This window comes from Lynx canadensis, chromosome C1 (assembly GCF_007474595.2).
Source record: "Lynx canadensis isolate LIC74 chromosome C1, mLynCan4.pri.v2, whole genome shotgun sequence".
NCBI classification, from domain to species: Eukaryota; Metazoa; Chordata; class Mammalia; order Carnivora; family Felidae; genus Lynx; species Lynx canadensis.
The window spans coordinates 220,555,565-220,574,225 of NC_044310.1; the positions used below are offsets into that span (position 1 = coordinate 220,555,565).

At 47.9% G+C, this 18,661-nt stretch overlaps 2 protein-coding genes across 11 annotated transcripts in view; both read left to right on the forward strand.

Annotated features, from left to right (window-relative positions):
• Nucleotides 1–3,363, forward strand: part of SEPTIN2 (septin 2) — a 34,895-nt gene extending 31,532 nt beyond the window's left edge. For all 6 annotated transcript variants that reach the window (XM_030327614.2, XM_030327613.1, XM_032594565.1 and 3 more), the window contains one exon: nt 1,304–3,363. The gene's annotated coding sequence lies outside the window, so the exon portion shown is untranslated. The remainder of the gene's footprint in view (nt 1–1,303) is intronic.
• A 1,957-nt stretch (nt 3,364–5,320) lies between these two features.
• The window catches only part of FARP2 (FERM, ARH/RhoGEF and pleckstrin domain protein 2), a 115,521-nt gene continuing 102,180 nt past the window's right edge, over nt 5,321–18,661 (forward strand). For 3 of the 5 annotated variants that reach the window (XM_030327892.1, XM_030327894.1, XM_030327893.1), the window contains exon 1: nt 5,332–5,405. The gene's annotated coding sequence lies outside the window, so the exon portion shown is untranslated. Of the gene's footprint in view, nt 5,406–18,661 lie in introns of all 5 variants that reach the window. The other 2 variants (XM_030327895.2, XM_032594567.1) reach the window with 2 other exon arrangements.

Sequence of the window (18,661 nt, forward strand, 5' to 3'; positions counted from 1 at the left end):
AGGTGACATGAAAAGGTGAATTATACCAGGTAGGCCAGGGGTTCCTTGATCCAGACTGCTGATCCCACCGCAGCCCTGCTCCGCCCCGTGGTAATCAGTGAATCTCGTAGATGTCTAGCCCGGTGTGCGCTCGCCTCCCTGTTTGAAGGGAATCTGCAGACAGCAGGGACCCAGGACCAGGAAAGGGCAAATGTTCCCCTGTATTCTGTGGACAGGTGTCTGTGGAACTGCTGTCATCACCTCCCAGAGGAAGGAGGGAGAGGTTAAGTCAAATACAGGCCCGAGGAGGAAGCAGCTATGTGGGTTTCAGGCAGAGGCTCCATGGAAGAGAGATGCTTAGCGCTGGCACAGGTCTGGGGGTGCTGCAAGTACAGAGTCCACTACAGGTGGGGCCTGATTGCAGAGGCAGGAGAGTGTTGATGACAAGAGGGAGATGATGTGGGGACATAAGTGAGCTGAAGCTTAACTGACATAGGGTAGGATTGATGAGACAGAAAGCGAGGAACCTGGAGGCTGGGAGGAGTCTACCCACTGTCAGGAGTCCGCCGTGGCAGTCGCACGCGTGATAGAGGAGGCCCTGCAGGCTCACCCTGGAAGCATTGGCCACCAAAACAAAGCCCTGCCCTTGCGGCTTGTGGGGCAAGGTTTCAGTTGTGAAGCAAACAGATACACCTGTTTGTTGTCCCCGGTTACTGGAACGGGAGTGTCCGCATATCCCCACTTGGGGTTGAACGGCAGCCCAGAGTTGGTTGTCGACACCTCCCGGCAGTCGCGAGGCCACGTGCTGAGTCTGCGCTGCACTGCCGTGGACACCGATCGCGTGCCAGGGTTTCCAGTGATTTGCCTGTGCGCCTCTCACTGGGGAGATGTCAGCATCGCCCAAGCTCGGGAGGCTGATTGTGCATGAGCAGGTTTGGTGCCTGATGGGGAAGTGCTGGGGAATTAGCAGGAAACAGGACTTCTGATGGGGAGGGCTCATTTGAGGCAGGAGGGAGTGACCGATGTTTGCTCGTTTTCTCTGATTTTCCTGCTTTTCTTTTAAAAACTTTAATTATGAAATCAGGAAAATTCTACTTTAGGTGTATGCAGCCACTTTATATTTTTGTATACTTTTCAGTTTGGTGGTAACTCCCAAGTTCCCAAGAGCCTCATCAATGCTGTTTTGATTTAGTTAACTCTGGTCACGTGAGCCAGCCTTCTGCTCAATTTGTGCCCTTTGTGATACAGAAAATAATGTGGTTGATGATCCTAGCAGGAGCATCGCACTGCTTCCATCTAAACATGTTGCGTTTTGTTTTTCCAGAAAACACATTGCAAGATGAAGAAAACATTCCGCATGAGTAATACAGCTGCGTGTTTCCGACAGATTATTGGAGGGGTGCCCGTCCACATTTTACAGTACCTGTGCCTGAGAATTTAATTTTTTTTTTAAACTTTTGATGTTTTGTATGAAGTACTTTTAACATTTGTAATTTTGTTGCTCTGTTATACTTCATATTTTGTGAGGTGAACCTTTCATTTTTATCTCTCTTCCACCTTAACTAACCACTAATGTTGGAACTGATTTCCGGGGTCAGTTAGAATGTGTAGTTAACATTGAATTTCTTTGGTTTGGCTGGCCTAACTGACTAATGGTTGAGGAGCACTCTTGATTCATTTCTAGAACATTCAGATCGAGCCAGCAGTGTTCCTGGGCGGTGGCAAGGTAGACCCAGCAAGTGATCTGGAAAGATGAGCTGGCCTGCAGTAGGGCATTTACAACACCTAAAACCGGTTTTGCTGCTGTAATTCGATACTGTTCATTCATCTGCACATTCACCTTTCCACCACTTGAAACAATAGAATTATCTAATGTGACATGTGCATACTCAGCTCCTTTAAAAACAGGCCATTAGGAGCAAATTTTAAGAATTCTCTGGATTCTGATGCTACATTTTTTAAACTGCTCTGCAGAGAACCTGCCACAAGGCACGTTTTGTAGTGTTCTTCACTGATACTGGTTTATACTCTGCTGTGGACAGAAGGTGTCCATGAACTCCAGTTTTCATATTACAGTGATGACTCTTAACGCAGACATAGCCAATAAACGATTTTTACTCAACTAACATAAAAAGTTACTTTTTAAGGAAAATTAGTAAGTTGATACATTTAGAAACCAACTTTTTTATATTTTTGTACTGCACTTTAATGTGTTTTCTGTAACTGCAAGTAAGATCTGCCTGAGCAGTGGAAATCGGGGTCCTCTGGTGGGTAGGCCTCTGAACCCCCAGACCTGTCATGGGCCCTGAGGCTCATGGCCCCATGAAGCCTCAGTGCCTACCAGGTTTTCTTGATTTGGCTTTTCTTTTGTTTCCTTGAAGTTTTTTTAATGGTTTTCTGAAAGCCAAATAGATCATTTTTTTTTTTTTTAATGTGCAGACTGTTGTCCATTTTCAGCCACTGTCATTTCCATCATTCTGTGTAATACCAATTTCCCCATGTACCGAGTAAGACTGAAAGACATTTCAGATGTGCACCACGATCTGACTGGTAGATGCCACCAGTCAGGTCCGTTTTCTGTGCTCTGCGGCCTTGGCCCTTCCATTCCCTCCTAGTGTGTCCCCCTGTCATGTGCTCCGAGGGGCGCCGATGCTCCCGGCATGCTGTTTTCAACATTTATACTGACATTGGGAAAGCAGTTCCCAGAAAGAGAGGGTGGAAGGAGACCTGGAGGGGGCAGGTGCGGCTTCAGTGTTTTCATTTTGCTGTAACAACAGGGGTTAAGATGCAGAAATCGCTTCCTCTGAGTAGGAGAAGAGTTTTTGTTTTGGCCAGACACAATATGGTGACATGGTCAAAATATATTCACTCCAAAGGTGTATTATGGAAAATAATCGGGTGTTGTCAACAACTTTGCCTTTTCACTGTCACTTAATGGTGAGCAGTCACAAGCTGTTAGGTTTAGGCACGTTGTACCGAGTTTTTACCAGGGGAAAGTGCTTTAAAGAGCGCGTCCGTGCAAGGCCAATTGTTTGGGTTATTTTGGCATGAACTACACTAGTAAAAGCTGTTTAAAGGGTGGAGCTGGGGGCACATGTGCAAGTGGTCAGTGCAAGCCCTGTGTCTGCTTGAGTAAGACTACTAGGGCCAGCTGCCATCCTATGAGGCTTCTGCGGGGGCAGGTGGACCTACATTGTCTCCCCTCTAAATCCCCTTTTGTTGTGCTGCCCAACTCTAAATAAATACTTTCACTATAGATAATTGCTTTTACTAAGAGATAGTCTTTACCTATAGAAGTGTATTTTGAAAACTTATTTTACACAGCAATTTTGTATCCATTGAAACTAACCTTTTATCAATAAAGCACTATTGTTTGGCTATGAAGTGAATAGTTATTTTTGGTTCTTTATGAAGGTGTAATGTCTTCTGGGAAAGGTTCAAAGCCCTACAAAACATCTGTGTACAAAATCAGGAAGAATTATTTGCACCAGTAATATCAGTACCTACCTTTTGTATTGGCGATCCCAGCCCGAGGGAAAGAGCCATAAAGACTAGGAAGGAAGGAATTATGGGTGACCTGCTCACCTACCTATAGTGAGTGTATGCTAAAAATCAGCACTATTACGGGGTGCCTGGGGGGCTCAGTCGGTTCAACATCCAACTTCAGTTCAGGTCATGATCTCACGGTTCATGAGTTCAAGGCCCGCATCAGTTCAAGGCCTGAGTTCATGAGTTGTAGGCCTGGAGCCTGCTTCAGATTCTTGTGTCTCCCTCTCTTTCTGCCCCTCCCCCACTCGTGCTCTGTCTCTCTCTCTCTCTCTCTCTCTCTCTCTCTGTCTCTCTGTCTCTCTCAAAAATAAATGTTAAAAAAAATAAAAATAAAAGTCAGCACTATTAGGAGTCCAGTGGTGCCTGGACTAGATCTAGGAAATCATTTCTGTTCTAAATATCTCTGAGAAGAGACGGATAAGGAACACGCGGCCACTTACAGAGGAAACTTTGAACCTGAACTGCAGGCCTGATCTGGGTGGCTGGATGCTCTTTGCTGCCTCCACCACTGACCACCCAAGGACCTTTAGTGCTTCCTGAACCACCTGCACAGACCCCAGGGTAGAAGATACACCATCTCCACTTCCTTCCCTCAGGTCAGCCTGTACCCTCCTGTTTGGCGCTAGTAGAGGCCCTGCAGCCTCCGGGAGTCACCCATCCCTGGGACCAGGCTCTCTGTTCCCAGCCCCCACTTGCCCTGCGGCCAGTCCTGAGACATGTGCCACCCTGGGGGCAGTGAGGACAGTTCTCTGGACTCCAATTTTGGTGCTGGGGGCTGGTTAGAGGAAAGGCCTCAAGGGAGTGGTGGGAGACATGGGGCCAGGAGGTGGAGGGGCCGCTCCCTACAGAGCTGTCTGGATGGCCTGCCAAGCTGGGTCTCTGCTGAGCCTCAGACCCTGAGGCTGCCCTGTGGGGAGCATCTGTTCCTCGAACCTCTAGGAAACCTGAGGGGTCTGGCTAAGCTCAGGAGGTGAAACACTGTGGGGGTTGGGGGTCCCCTTGAGAACGAACCCCAGTTGATCCTACCTTTATTTCCTTGACAGCAGCCGGTGGCACTCCTGGTCTGCCCCAGGAGGGCGGGTGTCAGGACCTGGTGCTGAGGGCAAGTTGGGTAGGGCTTGAAGGATGCGTAGGAGTTCACTGAACCCCTAGAAGAAGGGGTGTGTGCACCTAGTGGTCGCGGGCCTGGGAGACCCAAGACGTACTGTCACATTTCCGTTCCCGAGTGGTAGTCGCGAAGCTAAAGGGGGAACCACAAGGCTGAGAGGACGGGGGCCGCCTTCCCTTGCCCACCGCAGCACGTCACTGTTCAGCAGTCAGTGCCCTTAGGCCATGGTCCGGGTAGCCCCAGGAGGAATGCATCCGGGGGTAGGACAAGCAGGCGGGCTGGGCTGGAGCCGGCAAGAGAGAAGCCGCGCCCAGAACCGCCCCCGACCCGGCGAGCCGCCGGGGCCCAACTCCGGGTTCAGAGCCCCGCCCCGGGCTGAGGCCCCCCGCCCGAGCGGAGCCCCCCCCCGCCCCCCCCCCCCCCCCCCCCGCTCCCCAGGACCGAGCACCGTCCGCCTAGGCGAATCTCCGCTGATTTGCATTCGACTCCGCCTGTCGATTTAGCTCCGCCTCCTCCCCGTTCGTTCACCAATCAGAACTCTGTGCCGCACTTCCAGGCCGCGGGCCGTGGAGGCCCCGCCCCAAAGGTCCGCAGCCCAATCGACGGCGCGTCCGCGGAGGCGGGGGCGGGCCCCAGCGGGGCTCGCGGCGCGGGGCGGGGCGTGCGCCGTGGAGGCGGCTGGCTGGCAGTCTGGCGCGGCGGTCGCGAGCGGGCGGAGCTGCCGAGACCTGGAGTCCGCTACGGACGACGGCGCGGGCCGGGCCGGCGGGTGAGGACGCAGGGCCGCGAGCACAAGGGCCCGCGGGCGGGCGGGGCCGCGGTTTCGCGGGCGAGGGCAGGGAGCCGAGGCCGAGCTGGCGCTGAGGCCCGCGGCGGCCCGGCGCCTCAGGAGCCGCCTCAGGACGGCGGTCCACCAGCGGAGTCAAGCCCGGGCTCGGGAGGCCTTCCAGGGCGGCGGGCCCCGCGCGAGGAGGCCCCGATAGTGCGGAGCCTGCCCGCTGGCGGCCTGGACGCAGGAGGCCCGGGGGCGGGCCGCGGAGGTCCCGCGTGGGGGCCCGGGGGCGGGCCGGAGAGGGTTTGCGTAAAGACCCGGGGAAGGTCCCGCGTGGGGACCCAGGGACCCTGGGGAGAGCCTTGCGTGGAGGCCCTGGAGGTGGCCCAGGGAGCGTCTCGCGTGGAGGCCCGCGCAGAGCCACAGGTGGTAGCTCATGCTGGTTGTGACCACGCCCTTCTTGGCCTTTAAATGGTATCCTAAAGGTGGTTAACTAGGTGTTGGGTGTTCATGCTTTTAGTCCACTAAGGTTTAGAAATGTTCCCCAAGGCCTTGGGAAGGCATCTAAAGGAAAACTGGGGCCGGAATACGGCCCAGCGTATCGCGCCAGCACTTTTTCCACTTGTGCTGGTGTCCACAGCCTCCAGTGTGGCCTTTGGTGTGCTGGTCAGGAATGGCTGCGAAGAACAGAAATTTAATCATGTGCTGAAGGAAATAACGCCAGTACGCCCTATAAAGAGCCGATGGGAAGATTTAAGACCCAGGGCTAAGTCTTTAAAGGGTGGTTTTTCTTTCTTTGTTTTGTTTCCATGAGATGGTTTTGGTCGGACCACTGTGGAAACGTTTGATAACCATCTGGCAGCATTGGGTTCGGGTGTTGGTTGAGTGTAGACGACGTACCAGCAGACAACTCAGATTTTCTCTCTGCCAGAGAGACTGTAGAAGACACTAAGGCAGGCAGACAGGCAGGCATGGAGTAACTTTACTCGTAGCTCAAATGTAATTTTAATTTCCCGCATCTGCTGTTTGTTGAGATTCGTGCGAGCCCCTGTGCGCGAAGAGAATTTGGTGCAAAGAGTCGTGAAGTGCTCCGGGCTGGTCATCGTACTTGGTTCTCTCAAACCCCGCGGTGGAGACGTGGCCAGGTCGCACAGCCCCATCTGGAAGTGGAGAGACCGGTTTAGGATCACACCCTGGCCATGCGTCTTCCGAGCTTTATTGCAGCTTCTCTCCTGCGAGTGTGCCCTGAGCCGTTTGGACTAGATGCTGCTGCAGTTCCCTCAACTGGGGAGGTTTGCTGGCTCGTTTACATGATGGCCATCCTTTCCTAGGTTTCCAGGGTCCTTCTGCACTAAGTCATTGCCCAGTTTATGTGAGGAAGTTTATGTGATCTATTCATTTGTCTTTGCTCCTTATCGATAAAAGGGGGTGAAAACTTAGCTACCCCACATGGTTGTTGTGACACCGAAGTGTCTGTATATACATGGGCCATGTGTGAGATGTCTGGCACACAGCAAGCGCTTAAGTGATGTTAGCCATTATTCTTCAGGTGGAAGAATAATCTGAGTAGATAGTAGAGCGAGGTAGGCAGTATTTTTTTTAATTTTTTGTCAATGTTTTATTTATTATTTTGAGACATAGGGAGCAAGTGGAGGTGGGGCAGAGAGAGAGAGGGAGACACAGAATCCAAGCAGGCTCCAGGCTCTGAGCTGTCCGCGCAGAGCTCAACACGGTGCTCGGACCCATGAACCGTGAGATCATGACCTGGGCCGAAGTCGGACACTTATCCCACTGAGCCACCCAGGCGCCCCGGGAGGTAGGCAGTATTTAAGCAGAGTTATACTGCCTTGGGGGGAAAGATAGGAGCCGATTGGCAAAGCAAACATGGACACGTGGGTAATCCCTTCTGTCCACACACTGGCCTCTGGTCACCTTGGCACCCCCTCTGTAGTCAGACAGTAACTTACTGCTGCTTACCTGTTCCGTTTTGTTCCTGTTTTTCCTTCACCCACTTTCTCATCAGCTCACCAGCTGCCCCTTTCACTCGGTGGGTGGCCAGCCTCCTACACGCAGCAGTGGCAGTAGGCATTCAGGGAAACCCCACTGTAAAGTTGAGTGTTGATCTGAGGGCTCTTGCGTCGTGGTCTGAAATCTGGGTGTCCACAGGGTCACTGGACTATAGTATATTTGTCTACTCCAGGTTTTACCTTGGCAACAGGGAGTCAAAGAAGTGAGGATTACACAGAACTTAATATGGTAAAGCCCACTCTTGTGGGTTTCTGGGATTGGTTACTTTGGTGGTGATTCTATAAATCGGTTTGATCTTTTTGGAGAGCAGTTAGCGGTGTGTGCTAAAGATTTTCATTTTGTAATCCCAGTTCCGAAAACCAACCCTGATACACAAATCCTGCATGTCGGGATGGTACAGTTCTCCACAGCTAGTGAGCATGCTCTGGGAATCCTGACAAAATGCAAACCTTCTCTCCAGACAAAATGTGAACCTTTGATTTATGGAAATCGGTTCAAAAACATGCCTTCACTAAAAAGGTGAAACCATGGGTACATAGCAATTACACTGTTGTAAAAATGTGAAGACGTGGACCAGGATGGAAAGGGATATTAGGGATATATGTAGTTTTATTTTAGGGTCATGGGATTATTTCTATCCTGCCAAACTGGTGTTTTAGTTTATAGCCTTTTTAAAAAACAGAAAGGTACTGTAACGTTGTAGGATGCAGTGATGACTCTCCCAGCTGCAGAGCAGAAGGAGACCTAAGATTACATCCAGACCTCTCGGTAGGCCCACAAGATCCCTCAGGGCCCAGCCCCTTGCGGGCATCCTCAGGACCCACACCTACCCACATTGTTCTTTGTCCTGACCCCTGCAGGGTCCCTGCCCTGACTTCTCCCAGGAAGCCTCTCTGAGTCAGGCAAGCACCTTCTTCCTAGGTTTACCTTGTACTTTCTGCTCCTGGTTACTGTTGTGGAGAGGTGGTACTGGCCACTTACAGAGCTGTCTTTTATTTTATTTTTTTTATTTTAAAAAAAAATTTTTTTTTCAACGTTTATTTATTTTTTTGGGACAGAGAGAGACAGAGCATGAACGGGGGAGGGGCAGAGAGAGAGGGAGACACAGAATCGGAAACAGGCTCCAGGCTCCGAGCCATCAGCCCAGAGCCTGACGCGGGGCTCGAACTCACGGACCGCGAGATCGTGACCTGGCTGAAGTCGGACGCTTAACCGACTGCGCCACCCAGGCGCCCCTATTTTATTTTTTTTAATGTAAATTAGTGAAGTGATCTACAGTCAACTGGAATATAATCATACCACAATTTATTTACTTATTTTTTTAAAGTGTATTTATTTGGGGGCTCCTGGGTGGCTCAGTCAGTTAAGCATCCGACCTCAGCTTAAGTTAGGATCTCGTGGTTTGTGGGTTCGAGCCCCATGTCGGGCTCGATGCTGACAACTCGAAGCCTGAAGCCTGCTTCAGATTCTGTCTCCTTCTCTCTCTGTCCCTCCCCCGCTCGCACTTTGTCCGTCTCCTCTGTCTCTGTCTCTGTCTCTCTCTCTCTCTGTTTCAAAGATAAAACATTAACAAATTTTACAAAAATAAAATAAAGCGTAGTTATTCTGTGAGAGTGCGCACATGAGCAGGGGAGGGGCAGAGAGAGGGAGAGAGAGAATTCCAAGCAGGCTTCATGAGATCATGACCTGAGCCAATACCAAGAGTCAGATGCTTAGCCAACTGAGCCACCCAGGTGCCCCCAGAGTTGTCTTTAGATCTTGTGGGCCTGTGCTTGGCCTGCAGGGTCACGTAAACCAAGAGGAGATAATCCACTATGGAATCAGGGTAGGGTTGGTGCCACTTGAGGAACTGAACAACCACCAGCAAGTCACTAACCTTTCTGAGCCTGAGTTCCTCGATCTATGTGATGGGGATTGTGAGGATTAAATAAGATGATGTGGGCCTAGCAGTGGCCATCCCTTGGGACACTGTGGCGTTGGAGTGTGTGCCAGAACCTTCTTTTGGCCTGATGCAGATGCCCTCCTGCAGAGGGCTTCTCCCTCTCTTGCAGACACCAAATTCCTGTCTGCCAGCCTTGCTTTACTTTTTCTGTGGTGCCCACCACCATTTAATACACCATCTTCTCCTGCTGTAATAGGGAGGGGTTGTCTCATAAACTCCCATGTCCTTATAGGGACACCTGGGGGACTCAGTCAGTTGAGTGTCCAACTTCAACTTAAGTCATGATCTTGAGGTCTGAGAGTTTGAGCCCCACATCGGGCTCTGTGCTGATACCTAAGAGCCCGGAGCCTGCTTTGGATTCTGTCTCCTCTGTCTGTGCCCCACACCCACTCACGCTCTGTCTCTCTCTCAAAAATAAATTAACATTAAAAATAAAAAACTTAAAAAAAAACTCCCATGTTCTTACAGACTTAGATTTTCTTGATACTGAGCACGTGCTCAATACGTTTGAATAAATCAAATTTCACATTTCATTTGGGGCAAGGGCAGATGCCAAGTTTTATGTGGCCTGAAGCTTATACATACAATTTGGGAGAGGGAGCCTTTCTAAGAAAACGAATACAATGTTGTAAATAATTAATTGGAAAGTGAGTATTTATGTAGAATAAGAAAAAGGTACAGATTCAAAAAAGCTGAGAATAACATCACTAAATGGCATATTTGTTCAAAAGTAGCATATGTGTTTTTTAATTGTCTCTTCATGTGATAGAGAATAGAAAGAACTCAATGATCCCTCTCACACAAGTGATCAAAAATATTTATCGATAGGATGCATAAAACATGGTTACACCTATGGACAGTATATGTTTGCTGTTTCTAGTACAGCTATAGGTGTGTGTCTCAGAAAAGCAGGAGTTCTGATAAATTCAATTCTGTACAATTCCATTCAAAAAGTAAAAAAATAATCTGTGCTATGTTGATAGACCTACTACATTAACATTTATTTTTCTGACAAACAAGAACGTCAGTTTTATCTACTTACAGTTTAACATGTGTGACGATAATTTTCCCACAGGTGAGCATCTGGCTCCCCTTATTTCAAACCTTGTTTCTTTCCCATAGCCCATGCACCGCTAGTGCTGGGCACCATCAGATGTGTACAGATGGCCTCAGGCCCCCAGCCCTGCACCTTTGTTTCATGTGCCCCTGGTGGGCAGGCGTAGTGGGTGACGCCAGTGTTCCCAGAAGCCCTACCTGCACTGAGATGGCAGGTGGTAAGTGTACAAGAAGTAATTGCAAACATACACGTATCCCACCAAATCCAAGCTAAATGTGTCTCCAGCTCCTTGTGCCCTGAGCTGCATCCCCAAAATGCCAGCAGCCCCTACTAAGCTGCCTGACATAAAAGGAACAAGGTTGTAGTGGAAAGCGGCAGCAGCCTAAGTTGATTGCAATCAGAATGTGCTCTGTGAATTTTACAGAAGGCTACAACCATAGGCACACTTTGCATAGGGCCTGTCCTAGGACCTTGGAAGGGGCCAGTGCATGTGGGGGGGGGGGGGGCCCAAACCAGAGGCAGAACAGCTTTAGAGGTATCAGGCTTTTGCAAGGGCAGTTGTGTCCCTGTGCTTGATGCCAGATAACACGATAGAGGCACGAGGGTTGAGGGTGCTCAGCGCACCTTCTAGCACCCAGTGGAAGTGTGTTTGAGAAGCAAGAAGCAACACTAGGGAATTTTACAAGTTGTTTCAGTTACTAGGCTTTAGTAACTCTTGCCTCCTTCATAATGAAAGCCCTAAACGCTTTTGATAGTAGTTGATAAGATGCATGTTGGGGGAACAAGTCTCAGTACCTGAACAAGAAATCGATTCCAGGGAGTGCTTAAAGATATTTTTATTTCAGGGGCACCTGGGTGGCCCAGTCAGTTAAGCATCCATCCGACTCTTGATTTCAGCTCAGGTCATGATCTCATGATTCATAGGATCAAGCCCCACATCTGGCTCTGCACTGACAGTGCAGAGCCTGCTTGGGATTCTCTCTCTCCCTCTCTCTCTCTCTCTGCCCCCCTCCCAAAAATAAATAAATTTTATTATTTTTTTTAATTTTACTGAACTGTTTTAGAAGAACAAGTACACTTCCTAGACTAGAGATAATAGCTATTGCATCTTTCTCTTGGAAGATGAGCAGTGACATACCATAGGTACCCCTACCATTTAAGACTCCTAAAGCAGGTAGTACTTGTGCAGTAATCTGCAGAAAAGCCATCTCATTTAAAAGTAATGTATACATATCACTGGAGGCAATTTGAAAATTATAGAACGTTGGAAAAAGAAATAAAAATCAACCTTCTTTCTCTCCCAAAGATAACCACCATAACCATTTTTAAAATGCATGGATATCAAGTCTGGCTCCTGGACAATGGACTAAGCATGCTCCACCCTGGCTCTCCCACTGCCTGTGGCTATAAAGCCTGGACAGCTGCAGGGAACTGGTGTTTGAGGACTCTGACAAGTCAATGGTGACAGGAGGATTGGGAACAAAGGCCAGAATTTGAAGAACTACTGCACCAGTAAAGAGTTTCCTATTTTTCCTCCAGGATTCCCCAGCCTGGTCTCAGAGTATCTGAAACCCAGAGGTGGGCACCAGATGCAAACAGAAAGTGCTGTAGGAGAGAATGGGAGAAAGCTGCTGGTTTCCTCCCCTCTCCCCTGTCCGCCAGTCAGGCTGCGGTTCTGGAACCTGCAGACACCTAAAACTCTGAGGGAGTCCAGAAACCCCCATTGCTGTTTTCTCCCAGGCAAGGGTGCAGGCACAGGAAGTGCACAGCGGAGCCAGTAACTAAAGCTCCAGGTTTCTGGCTGAAGGACTGAGAAGGGGAGCTCCAGGCAGCTGGAAAGTATACCAGGGAGACTTGGGAGAGGGAAGAGTTCAAGAAAGTGACCCCTGAAATTGCTTTGAACTTATGGCCTCAACGCTGAGCTGGGCACGTATGAGTCTGACCCCGAAGAACTTGCCAGAGGCTTTGGGAACTCAACTAAGAGGTAGGCCACGGCCTGGGAACCAAGCTGGCCTCTGGATGATGGTACACAAGGAGGATGGAGCCTCTGAACATGGAACTGACGCTGAGACCACAGCCTGCGGCCTGATCCCAAGCATACCTGTGTCTACTAAAGCAGAAATACCCCAAGTCCACACAGTATTAAAAATGGCCACAATCCGGGGCTCCAAAAGTCCACAATCCTATCCAAAATTACATAGCATACACAGAATCGGGAAAATATCCCCTCAGAAGACACAAGACAGGCACAAACCAAGGTGATACGAATGTTGCAGGTCTCCGACAGAGACTTTGGCAGAATTTTAGCTCCCGTGACCTTCACCTCCTGATGTTACTTCTAGGAATATGCCATGGTACAGCAGCTCAGTGCCAGCAAGGACAGGGGTCTCAGTTCTCTACCCAGACAGCTGAGCGGGCCTGGAAATGCATTCTTCCGTCTCAGACCCCACACCAGCTGTCCCCTTGTGCAGACCTTGTGAGACCCTCAGCAGAGTGCTCTGCGGGTGTACATTGTACCCAGACTTCAGATCCACAGAGACTGACACAATAAAAGGCTCTTATTTAAGATGCTCAACTGTTAAAGGCTGCGATAAAAAGCTGAAACGCACTTGAAAACAACTGTTACTAAAATGTCCTGAGAAGCAAGGGTATTCTTGAAACAAATGGAAAGGTAGAAAGTGAACTTAAAAAAAAAGATGTAAAGGAAAAACAAGTAGGAATTTTAGAACTGAAAATACAATAACTGACGTAAAATGGAGTTACAGAGTTAACAAATGACAGTGAACGTATGATGCATAGATGTGCAATATTTTAAACGTTTATTTATTTATTTTGAGAGAGAGGGGAAATCCCAAGCAGGCTCCGTGCTCAGTGCAGAGTCCAAGGCAGGGCTCGAATCCACAAACCATGAGATCACAACCTGAGCCAATCAAGAGTTGGATACTCAACTGACTGAGCCACCCAAGCGCCCCTGGATGTACAATTTTTAAAGTCAAATTGTTTTGTCCTTTAAACTTGAAGAATTTGCATTATATTGTATTGGACTGGGAGTCAGGACACTGGGCCTTAGTCCTGTCTACACAGGTTGGATCTGTGGCCTTCAGCAAGCGGCTCCATTCTCAGGCTGCTGTTTCCTATGGAAACTAAGAGGCTGGGCCAGCATTTCATGGTGTACACACACTCGCCCTCTCACCTGTGAACTGTTCCAGCGGTTTTCTGGATCCTTAATGTACGCTGAAAATTGTCGCCAGATCTGTTGTTTGTTCTTTCATTTGTTCTTTTTTTTTTAACTCGTAGAAAATTCCAAACATCCACAAAAGTGCATATATCAAAAACAGCTCCAATGATTAACATATGGGCAATAATTTGGGGGTTTTTTGGGGGGGAGGGACTATTATCTTCTTGACCCCCACCTCAGTGGATTATTTTAATGTAATTCCTAGGTATTATTCCACTATCCAAAAATAGTTATGTATCTCTAAGAGATAAGGTGTCTTCCACCTTCGTATATACACAATACCATTAAAACATCTAGGAAATTAGTGGTACTTGTTAAATCACCTAATTTGAAGGAAGTGCTCAAATTTCCCTGATTGTTCCACAAATACTTGATTCAGGATTCAAATAAGGTCCATGGGGAGCATTTGACAGATAATATCTTTTAACAGTGTCTATCACCTTCCTCCCACCCCGTTGCTTGCTTGCTTGCCTGCCTGCTTGCTTGCTTGCTTGTTTTTTTTCTTTGCCATTTATTGAAGAAATGAGATTGTTTTTCTTGTAGAATATGCCACATTGTGGTTTTACTCGTAGTCTTTAATCTTTAGGATGTATTTCACTAGTGATGGGTAATGAGGTTACTGAGTTTGAAAGTCACTTGAAGTAATTCCTTTTGTAGTTTAGCAGCTGTCTGAATGTACAGTGAGGATCATTTATTTCATTTTTGAGTTTTGGGGCTTTTCTAAAACACTGATTTCATTTTGCTAAGTATGTAAAACATTCGGGAGGTTCCCAAGTCAACCCATGGAAACCTTGTGCACTGGAAGAAGAGGTTTCCAGTGCTGTATTCCCGGTGCATTCCATCCCATGGGCAGCCACTGTCAGTACGTTTGGGTTTGTCCTTCCATTGTTGTTTGAAGACAAGCAAATGCACATGTTTCTATTCCAACTCTCTTGTTCATGCTAGAGAACCATAAAGACCTTGCTTTTGTCCGTGAAGATTTTGGTGTTAAATTGGGCAGCTTCATACCAAAGGAAAAAAGGGTTGAGAATCAACCTTTTGATTGGAGGAGGTGGGTGTGTTTGTGCCACCAGTACACGTGCCCATGCATGCAGATGCCCTGCCTGCCCTCCATCTGGCCAGCTGTTTCTTGTCAGCTCTTTGAGGCGTTGCCTTACGGTGCATGTTCTGACATTTTTCTCTCTGATTCCTTATACCGATTGAATTGTTTAGTTGCTTGTTCTAAAAAATACTAGTCATGCTTATTAGGGAATAAAAGGGCCTACCTCTTGCTGTGCTGTAGTGAAGAGGTGATGTAGTCCAGGGCCCAGGAGCCAGGTGAGGACTCCATCTGAACATTGTCAGCAGCGAGCGTTCTTGCCAGCACTGTCGTATGCTCTAGGTGTGTTAGAAAGATGTCGTCGAAGTGAGTGCCATGTTCTGCTTCCTTAATTGGTCAGTATACACTTAGGTTTTATGATCCTCCTGAAAGAGGCAACCAAGGAGGGTGGAAGAGGCAACCAAGGAGATCTTTTGCGTAACAGAATTTTTAAGCAATTCCCTTTATTGTGGACCATGACCAGTGGGTGCTTTTGTCTGGGGAGCCATGTGCTCATTTTCCAGTAGACAGCAAGGCGGCTTAGTGGCCAGGTCCAGGCCGGGCTTAGGTCCTGGCCCAGTCATTTCTGAGTTATATGTTCTGTGGCAGACTTTTTTTTTTTTTTTTTAATAGGCTTTATGTTTTAGAGCAGTGTTGAGTTCACATCAAAGTCAAGTTGCAGGTACAGAGATATCCAAATGCCCTGTCCCTCTTACGCCTTTCCCACCATCAGCCCTCCCACACACACACAAACACACAGAGTAGCACATCTGCTACAACCCGCATTGACATGTCATCACCCAAAGCTTGGATAGACTTTTTGTTTATTTTGAGGAAGAGAGGGCACAAGTGGGGGAGGGGCACAGAAAGAGACAGAGAATCCCAAGCAGGCTCCACGCTGTCAACACAGAGCCGGATGCAGGGCTCAATCTCACGAGCTATGAGATCTGATCAGTTGGACACTTAACTGACTAAGCCACTCAGGCGCCCAAATGGACAGACTTTTGAGCTGAATTTTTCCAACTTTGAGATAGAAATATATCACAAGGTGGTTTGGTTTTTTTTTAATTTTTTTTTCAACGTTTATTTATTTTTGGGACAGAGAGAGACAGAGCATGAACGGGGGAGGGGCAGAGAGAGAGAGGGAGACACAGAATTGGAAGCAGGCTCCAGGCTCTGAGCTGTCAGCCCAGAGCCCGACGTGGGGCTCGAACTCACGGACCGCGAGATCGTGACCTGGCTGAAGTCGGACGCTTAACCGACTGCGCCACCCAGGCGCCCCACAAGGTGGTTTTTAAAGTTTTTCTCGGAATTCTCTCTCTCTCTCTCTCTCTCGCTCCCCCATCTCCCACTCGCTTGTTGTCTCTCTGTCTCTCTCAAAATGAAAATTAAAAAAATTTTAGGGGTGCCTGGGTGACTCAGTTAAGCAGCCGACTTCAGCTCAGGTCATGATCTCACAATTTGTGAGTTTGAGCCCCACGTCGGGCTCTGTGCTGACAACTCAGAGCCTGGAGCCTGCTTTGGATTCTGTGTTTCCATCTCTCTCTGCCCCTCCCCTACTCATGCGCGCGCGTTCTCTCTCTCTCTCTCTCTCTCTCTCTCTCTCTCAAAAATAAATTAAAAAAACATTAAAAAATTTTTTTATTAAATGAAAATATGTAGGTAGGAACGGAGTTTTCTAGTAGGTAGTGCTAAATGTCAGTAGTGGAAATTGTGTCCAGCTACCAGAAATATTTTTAGGAATGAAATCTGCAGAGCATTTCATTCATGGAGGAGGATGACAAAATCTGGAGCCCGTGTAGGGCCTTGGTTCTTCACACCACTGCTTCCCTCTGGATTTCTGGGAGGCTCTCTGGAAGCAGGAGAAGTGAGCAGGGGCTAACATCTAACATTTAGGGCTCCCAGGACCGAAGAACCGCTCACGTGGCCTTGCTGTGTTTCTCATCTGTCTTGCATACTCTTGCCCTTTAAATGTTTATTTAGAAGCACACAAGGCAAAACAAAGTAATTTCTGTTAGGTCGTAATTGATGTAAAACAGATTCATTCAGCGCATACGTTTTTCCTTTCGTTTTCTCCCTCGGTCAGCTGGAGGAGGCGATGGGCGGGGCACGTGACTGAAAGAGTGGCCTCGCGTTTCTGCAGGGGTCCGGTTACACCGTTCGTTCTGGGGCAGATGGGTAGTCTCTGAGGGCAGCATGGGGGTTCTGTACCTGTTTTCTGTTAAGTTCCTCATTTTCTAAGATTTCTTAAACTTTGAAGCCAAGTAAATATTAAACGTGTAATTTATGCCACATACCGTTATGTGATAGCAACTGTATTTTTCTTTAGAACATAAGCAGTAGGGTACTTCGGGGCCATTTCCTCAATGACCTTCCAGAACAAGAGTGTCTGATGACCCCGAGTCTTAGCTTAAGCTACATTGAGGTCTTTGGACTAGATGAAAATAACTAGGATGTCCATTTGCTGCTCAAAAGGCATGCAGACCTGCACAGATCTCTTGTGGACCAAGAAGTGGTCTTTTGTTCTTAGAAAAGATGAAATAATGTTAAAAGTATGCTGTTTTTAATTTATTTATTATATAAATAAAGATCTAGAAAAACCACATAAATCGAGTATATGGCTTAATGATTATAAAGTGAACATGGTCTAACCAAGTGACGTAACCATGCTGACCATGCCAGAGGGCCCTTCTGAAACCTTATCCTGGAGACAGAAGCCCTCCCACCAAGATGGACCACTGCGAGTTTTCTAGTACGAATCTCCTTGCACAGTCTTCTTACAGCGTGCCCACCCTGATGTGCCCCTCAGCACACTGGGGGTGAGTCTTGCCTGTTTTGTTTTAGAAGTATGTGTCTAGACAGGACTCTCTTATTATAATGAGTAGAAGATAATCTGAAGAAATTTTTTCCATCTAAAATTATTAAGGGGCGCCTGGGTGGCGCAGTCGGTTAAGCGTCCGACTTCAGCCAGGTCACGATCTCGCGGTCCGTGAGTTCGAGCCCCGCGTCAGGCTCTGGGCTGATGGCTCAGAGCCTGGAGCCTGTTTCCGATTCTGTGTCTCCCTCTCTCTCTGCCCCTCCCCCGTTCATGCTCTGTCTCTCTCTGTCCCAAAAATAAAATAAACGTTAAAATTATTAAGAAAAAAATCTATATCAGGAAACCCTGGGTGGCTTAATCAGTTAAGCGTCCGACTTCAGCTCAGGTCATAATCTCACAGCTCGTGAGTTTGAGCCCCACATTGGGCTCTGTGCTGACAGCTCAGAGCCTGGAAGCCTGCTTCAGATTCTGTGTCCCTCTGTTGCTCTGCCCTTCTCCTGTTCCTGCTCTGTCTCTCTCTCTCTCCCCACCTCTCTCTCTCTCTCAAGAATAAATAAACATTTAAAAAATTTAAAAAAGAAAAAGTCTACATGAGAATATATAATGGAATAAATAAGTGACTTGTTAAAATATGTTTTGGTTGTACAGAAATTTTCAGAACAGTAGCTTAAAAAGGGAAGGATCAGTTTGGTGCCCAGGATTAAACGGCCCATAGTTTCTCAGAAGGACCTGCTCTCAGTGCCTCAGGGTCAGTAAATGCTGTGAACTAACCAAGAACTTGTTCTCCTCTGTGTGTACATTAGAGACGCCTTACAGGTGGTGTCTTCTTTGTTCACATCCCATCAATTTTGCATTAACTACTCACATCGGTGAAATTGAAAAAGCTCATCCTTCTGGTTCTCAGAATCTCATCCCACATTTAATATTAGTGGCATGAATATTAGTGATTTTCCAGTGTTTTCTGTTTGAGACCATAGTCTGTCTTTCGCTGCTCAGGCCTGTATGGTGCATTGCCTGACAAGGCGATTCATGTTCCTTGATGACACTGCTGTGAATTAAATAAATACTTAGCAAACATTCACAGTAAGAATT